Raw genomic sequence first — 7,817 nt, forward strand, 5'->3', positions numbered from 1 at the left:
CTGCAAGGAGATCCAACCAGTCCATTCTGAGGGAGATCGATCCTGGGTGTTCATTTGAAGGACTGATGCTAAAGCTGAAACTGCAATACTTTGGCCACCTCATGCGACGAGTTGACTCACTGGAAAAGACTCTGATGCTGGGAGGGATTGGGGGCGGGAGGAGAAGGGGACGACAGAGAATGAGATGGCTGGATGGCATCACCGACTCTGTGGACACGAGTTTGAGTGAACTCCGGGAGTTGGTGATGGACAGGGAGGCCTGGCGTGCTGTGATTCATGGGGTCGCAGAGAGTCGGACACGACTGAGCGACTGAACTGAACTTTTGTTTCTTCACAAGCCAGAGCCCATGCGTTTCCCAACCTATTTGGATTTGTTCATCCCTGCTCTTTTTGCGTGATGAGGACTCTCTCTGGCAATCGTGAAGCCATCAGCGGATGGTGGAACCGGGAGGGTCCAGTCTCATTTTTCTGAGCTAAAGCAGAGCTGGGGCCCTGCAGCGGCAGGTAAGCGAGGTTATCTTAAGTAAGCGAGGTTATCTTAAGTAAGCGAGGTTCTTACTGCAGGATTCGGTTACAGTTCCTCATCAAGCTGACACTGGACCACTGACCAAACGGGCCCCTGTCCAAACGAAGATAGGGAAAGTTTCAGATTGGATTCTTAAAAATACATTGCTTTCTGCAAACCATTGTTTATCACCTTTCTTTTAACATAACATTTAGCTGAGTTGTCTGCTGAACACAAAGACACCTTACTATGTAAAAATGCCTTTACTATACTGATATCAAATCTTTATTTGAGAATGTTGTAAACACAGATATCATATTGGGCTCTTACTTGATTAAAGTGCAGGGCGGCCCCCATATCGACCACACCTAACAGGTTTATTTCCTGGAGAGATGCACAGTGTTCTTCCTAGGAGAGACGGACTTCTGACTGAGCAATGAGCTTGAGGTTTGGAAGTTCCCTGCATGAGTCTGATGAAAATGAGTTCTGTTCAGGTATATTTTAAGAAAAGCGAATGGACAGATGGTAAAAACCAACCACTCAACCAAGAACAACTATATGAGGAGCAACAGAAAGTCTTTTCCCTTGCCAGTGGGAATGTGAAAGGGTACAGCCTCTTTGCAAGACAGAGAAGCAGTTTCTTACAAAACTAAACATACTCTTATCATGCAATCCAGCAATCAAGCTCCTTGGTATTTATTCAAATATCATGACTATGTTCACATAAAAAACCTGTACTTGGATATTTATACCAGTTTTATTCACAACTGCAAAAACCTGGAAGCTTGGCCAAGACTTCCTTCATTAGGTGAATGGATACATAAGTTGTGGTCCATCAGTGATTAAAAAATGAGCTACCAAATTATGAAAAGACATGGGGGAAACAAATGCACACTACTAAGTGAAAGAAGCTAATATGAAAAGTCTATACACTTCATAACTCCAATGACTAAACATTCTAGAAAAGGCAAAACAGTAGTACAAAGCTCAGTGGTTGCTGCGGGCTGGGGGCTGCACAGGAGAACAGAGGTTTTCAGGGCAGTGAAGGGCCTTACAGGTAGCTCAGTGCTAAAGAATATGCCTGCCAATGCAGGAGGTGCAGGAGACATGGATTTGAACCTTGTTTCAGGAAGATTCCCTGGAGTAGGAAATGACAACCCACTCCAGTATCCCATTGACAGTTAAGCCTGGCGGGTTACAGTCCATGGAGTCGCAGAGAGTTGGACATGACTGAGTACGCACACACCAAACAACTCTATACGATACATGTCACTCTACATGTGTCCAAACCTGCAGAATGCACAGCACTCAGAGTGGACCCTAATGTCAACGGTGGACTCTGGGTGAGGATGACGTGTCCGTGCAGCTCCATCCGTGATAACATATGGACCACTTGATGGGGGATGTTGATAGTGGGGGTCTGTGCAGGTGGGGGTCACAGGAAATCTCTGTACCTTTCCATCAACTCTGCTGTGAACCGTAAACTACTGTGAAAAATAATCTTTACAAAAACAACTCTGACAGGTGGGGCATGAGAGCGGGGCACTTATTAGAGCGATGTGTTTACTCATCTTTGAGCAGTGTGTCCCTGACTTGGCCTGCAGCTGAGGGCAGTTTCCCACACACCATCTAACCATGGCCCAGGGAGGTCCTTGGCGCCTTTTATTTATTTTTTCCATCAGATCAGCAGAAATAATTGATCGCAGACGTTTCTGTAACTGGGTCACCCTGGAAAGTGTCACGGCGTCAACGGCCTCAAAATCCCACCACCTGTGAGACGAGGGCTTAGCAGCTGAGAAGGCCACAGGGGGCCCCCCGAGAGCCTTCGCGTTCGCATGCTCATCGCCCACAGCTTTATAACCAGCTCAAGCTTGTATGGTCTGCCTGGTCAGGGACTTGGGTTGTATGCGTTTCTCAATAGGTATACAGTTAAACCAATTTCCCTGTAGTTTACAAAAAAAAAAAAGTAAGTAAGCAAAGAGCAAAACCAAAGCCAACCCCTGCTGTCTGGCACCAAGATGGGGACGGCCTGACACCGTCAGTTGAGGACCTAGTGGCCTGGAAAGGAGGAGGAGGAGGGCTGGTGGCAGCTTGGAGGCATCAGGCTCCTGTCTCCATGGCAACAGTGGGGTTTCCCAGGCTGCTTCAGCATCGCATCAGATCTGGGAGGAGGGCTGTCAACTAGAGGTCAAGGATCGTTCCTTTTTATCCCACTCTGACTTCAGGTGAGCCGAAGCCACTGCTCCCCAGGGCAGCACCCAGTGTTTCTTCCACACAACAACCACACTCCTGGGCTGACCCAGGTCATCCTCAGGCACAGAGAAAGGGGAAAGTCTATTTTTAAACCGGTACATTGCCAGGCAGGACATGTGAGGCTTTTGAAGGGAGCCAGGAAAGGGGCTCTACCCTTCCCAAACAATGCCTTTGCAGGGACGTGACAGCGAGGACTGTCAGGAGGACACTGGTGGGAATATGCCTGTGGACACGCAGCCCCTGGGGATGGGGATGAGGGGGTGGGAGCTGCTCACGGCACCGCGCTGACAGACCTGGTCTGCTCCAGGACTGCCAATCCTCCAAGACAGACCCTTCCACCCTTGAAGCTGTTGCACATGGCAGAAAGGAAGCATTGCCTGGGGAGGGACACACCAGCCTTGCTGAAAGGTGACCCGTTTCTGAAGTACAGGCATGACGGGAGAATCCGAGGCTCAAAGGGACACAGGCTTGTTCTGTGAAGGTGGAGACTTCATTCTGGCAGAACTCAGGGTGACAGGCTGACAGTTCCGACCTAAGGGAGCTGTCAGGAGCTGCAGGGCCAGGCAGGAAGCATGCATCCGGCAAGGGTGAGGCAGTTAGGATTGCTGTGGCCTGCTTGGCTAAGGGCACCTGCCCTGCTTCAATGATGACGACAGCTGACGTTTACTGAGTGCGTAGGCTATGGAAAGTTCTATTCACAGATTTTGGATATCTCCTTACTTAATCCTCAGCATGAGTCTATGAGGCAGGCATTCTTCAGTCCACTTCAGTTCAGTTCTGTCGCTCAGTCGTGTCCGACTCTTTGCGACCCCATGAATCACAGCACGCCAGGCCTCCCTGTCCATCACCAACTCCTGGAGTTCACTCAAACTCATGTCCATCGAGTTGGTGATGCCATCCAGCCATCTCATTCTCTGTCGTCCCCGTCTCCTCCCACCCCCAATCCCTCCCAGCATCAGAGTCTTTTTCAGTGAGTCAACTTGTTGCATGAGGTGGCCAAAGTATTGGAGTTTCAGCTTTAGCATCAGTCCTTCCAATGAACACCCAGGATTGATCTCCTTTAGAATGGACTGGTTGGATCTCCTTGCAGTCCAAGGGACTCTCAAGAGTCTTCTCCAGCACCACAGTTCAAAAGCATCAATTCTTCAGTGATCAGCTTTCTTCACAGTCCAACTCTCACATCCATATATGACCAATGGAAAAACCATAGCCTTGACTAGACGGACCTTTGTTGGCAAAGTAATGTCTCTGCTTTTTGATGTACTTTTCAGGCATTCTTACTAAGCCCAATCTAAAGAGGAAGACTCAGGCACCGAGGAATGAAGGGATTTTCAAGGTCACGTGGCTGAGCTGGGAGCCAGAGCCAGGAGGTCTCCCCCCAGCGCCCGCTGCCCAAGTCCATGAGGGAGAGGGGTGGCTATCACAAAGCAGCACAGACAGTAAGGCTCACAAACATTCGCTGCTCGCAGTCCTGGAGGCTGAATCCAAGACCAGAGCATCAAGAGGTCTGGCATCCCATGAGACCCTACTTCCTGGTTCACAAACAGCGTCCTCACAGGAGGACGGGTGAGGAAGCCCCCTGGCATCCCTCATATACAGTAACTGATCCCATCGTGGGGGCTAGGTTTCCACATATGAATTTGTGGGGGCGAGGGGGGGGAAGGGACACAAACACAGTCCACTACTGCCACTCCTCAGTCTGAGTTGTTGAGACATGAGCAACATGGTCACGGGAGGTTTTGATGAGGACAGAGGAAGGGGCATCTCCAGGGACTGAGATGGCTTCTCGAGGACACAAGGACTCATGACCACGTGGAAGGAGCAGAGCTGGCAGAGGCCAAGTGAAGCGGGGAGCAGGGCTGGGAGTGTGGGCAGAGCTGGGGGCCGAGGCCCGTGGGTTAGGACAGGAAGGGTTCGAGTGAGAAAGGGACCACCCTCCACTTTCCCCTACTCTCATCATCAAGGAGACGGAGGCTTCAGCCTGAAAAGGGGAAACTCACTCAGGAGTAGGAAACTGAAGACCACGATGGGGAGGACACAGACAGCATGGGGCCCGTGTTTGAGTTACGCTCTCTGGGAGCTGAGAGACTGCACAGCGCCAGGGACTCCTCTCACATGGGAGCTGGGCATTTGGAGAGGAAGGGCAAGACCCCAGCAGCTGCCAGGTACTTAAGCTTCTCATGCCTTCCATAGCCAGAAGTCGATGAAAACCCCCAAGTCGTAATTTTATTTAAAAATGTGGAATAAAAGTACACGACAGACCTCATTTCTATAGCAACAGCTTATATTATTTTAATTGGATATAAAAAGAGACATTATTCTGGGATCAGAACTTGCATTTGGAACCAGAAATTTGTTGTTACTAATTGTCATCGTCTGGGTGATGGCCCTGTGCTTTGAGCATCATAACGATGAGTGACACGATTACTTAAGATGTGTAAGAAGAACCACATAAGTGATCTCACAGGTGCTGAGAATAAAGGAAAGGCACGAATAAAGCACCAGTGTCATCGAATGTGGGATTTGCTTGACGATGCTTGGATTGAAATTACACATTTACAGTGACTGAATCTGCAGACAACCAGAATGCCCTCTGACAAAAGCAACTTTGCAATTGGAAGCCTGATAAAAGCTACACTCTATACCCCACTGAAACAACAGTTTATAAAAGAATCTTTAACAGTATAAGCTTCCCGGGAAACATGGTTATCATGTTACAGCCAGAGCAGACTGCTGTTGTTCTGAAACCCAAATATTGTTTCTAGGAATATAACGCAAACAAACTTTATATAAATACATTTCAAGTAATTTCTACTGGGAATAGAATACAAACAGCACATGAGTAGACTGCAAGTACTCATTCTTTCTTGATTGATTTCTTTTGGAAAAGCTATTTTCTGCACCAAATTCCATGACCAGAAATCACCACAGTGGAATTAAACAGCTATCTTACAGTCGATTGTGATTTAGCATTTTCAAAGGGTTTTCACAAAAACGTCTCATTGGTCTTATAACAATGCCGATGTCAGGACAGGTATCATTATCCTCATTTTCATGTGAGTAATTAAAGCTTGGAGAAGTGACTTGCCTGAGGTTACAGCATCTCTGGTGCCTCCACCCCTTAACACTTAACACTTAACACTTTTCTCACCGAGCCTGTCATTACAGCTTGTGCGTACACAGGGAGAGGCTAACCTTTCTGGTCAACCTGAATGTCCATGCTCTTGCTAGGGACTGGACTGCCCCACGGAGCATGTCCACCATGGAAGAGGCAGTAATACAAGGTCACTTGGTGAGTCTTCTGCCTCGTGAAATAATTGACTTCAAAGCTCAGACTTTTCAAGACTCATGTCACAAACTGTGGGTGATAAAACAATGGATAAGCTTGAGTGCCCCCATTGCTGTTCACACTGGAAAGTGGACCACATTCTACGTGCAAGGAGTGACAGCAGGTGCTTACTCTGTCCTCTGTCACACAGACAGCGAATCTCGTGGCTGGCGGGTCCAGGGGCCGTGTTTTCCACAGTCCTCACGCTCCTCCCTCAGCACCGCTCCGTCTAGACTTCCTCCAGTGACTGTACAGTGTGAACTGTCTTGCTTCCTGTCAGAGTGCGTGAACTTCAGAGAGAACTGGTGGATTTCAACTGGTGCACCTATGGCCAAACTGGGTTGTTCTCTCTGGCCTTGATTGGGTTATCACCATCTTGTTCAGTTTTGCTAAGTAAAACAGACATTCTAAGTGTTAACTCTGGGACTTATCAGGGTATTGCCCAGGAAATGCACATTTTCAAGCCATAAGAAGGCTGTGGATGAAGTGATACCCGTGATTTTGAGCCATGCGGGTTTTCCAGGTTGAAGAAGCAGTGAACGGATGGGTTGCAAGAGGGCTGTTCTTAATGCAGCCTGGCAGAGTCCCCAGCACGCAACCAGCGCAGCAGGGAAGGAGATTTCCTGTCTTTGGGGGCAGCTGTGTGTCCTCTGCACAGGGGAAAGTGAACTGGCCTTGTCTGCAGGGCAGTGCTGAAGCCAGGTGTGCTGGGCTCACAGGGGCTCATCACACTGGTTTGGTTTGTTTTTATTTCTTTCCTCCTTTCTTTAGGAGCTGAAGCCTGAGGGAGAGGGTCGGGAATGGAGGGAGGGAGGAAGGAAGGAGGAGCGGCTGTGGGCTCGGGGGTCCAGGAGCTCACCTCTGGGGTCCCACTTCCTTTCTGTGAAATGAGACCATCCAACTGCTCACCCTGAGTCTGTGTGCAGTAACTCCTGGTGGTGGATGCTCGGGCTTCTTCAGCTCGGAGACATGCTTCACCCCGACGCGTGGGGAACTGCCGATCGCTCGGAAACAAACCAACAGTGCAGCTGAGACTCACGTGAATTCGCCGAATGAATGTGTTGGAACTGAAGACACGCTCAGCCACACTTACTCTCTGCTATTTGAGGACATCAGTGGGGAGTTTGCTCAAGAAAAAGCTTACACCCCACGGACAGAAACACAACTCCATTCAACCCTTTTACATCAGATGCCCTTTACCCATTAAGTCTCCTGTGACAGATGCTAAAAAAACCCAAAACAACCCACACCCCTTTCTGAAAATCAAGGAAAGACAAGAGAGAAAAACAGGATCAAGTATCAGAAATGAAAATGCTGACTGAGAGCCAAGATTAAAAGCCAGAAGTGCGGGTCCTCCCTTCACGTTGACCCTGTGCTGTATGCGGGTCGATCCTCTGATGCTCTCACTAGGAACCCAGAGCCACAGGGACTAAACATGGTGCTTGGGTGCGGGAGGAAGCAGGACGGCTGCGGCTCCCCAATCAGGCACAGGTGAGCCCTCTAAGCACCGTCACTCAGAATCAAGCTGCCCCTGACAACAGTCCACATCAGAAGTGCATCTTCTGTGTGTCTTTTTTATTGTTGGTTTTCTTTTCCTGATTATAAAGGTAATATGTGATGAACACAGGTACAGGTTTGTGTATAAAGTATAGTGAGGAAATAAAAATGTCTTCATCCCATAACCCAGCAAGAACCACTCTTGTCTCTGAACACCCCTCCCAGGTGCCCTTA

This window comes from Moschus berezovskii, chromosome 15 (genome assembly GCF_049115385.1).
Source record: "Moschus berezovskii isolate FMDL1 chromosome 15, NW_MosBer_1.0, whole genome shotgun sequence".
Lineage (NCBI taxonomy): Eukaryota > Metazoa > Chordata > Mammalia > Artiodactyla > Moschidae > Moschus > Moschus berezovskii.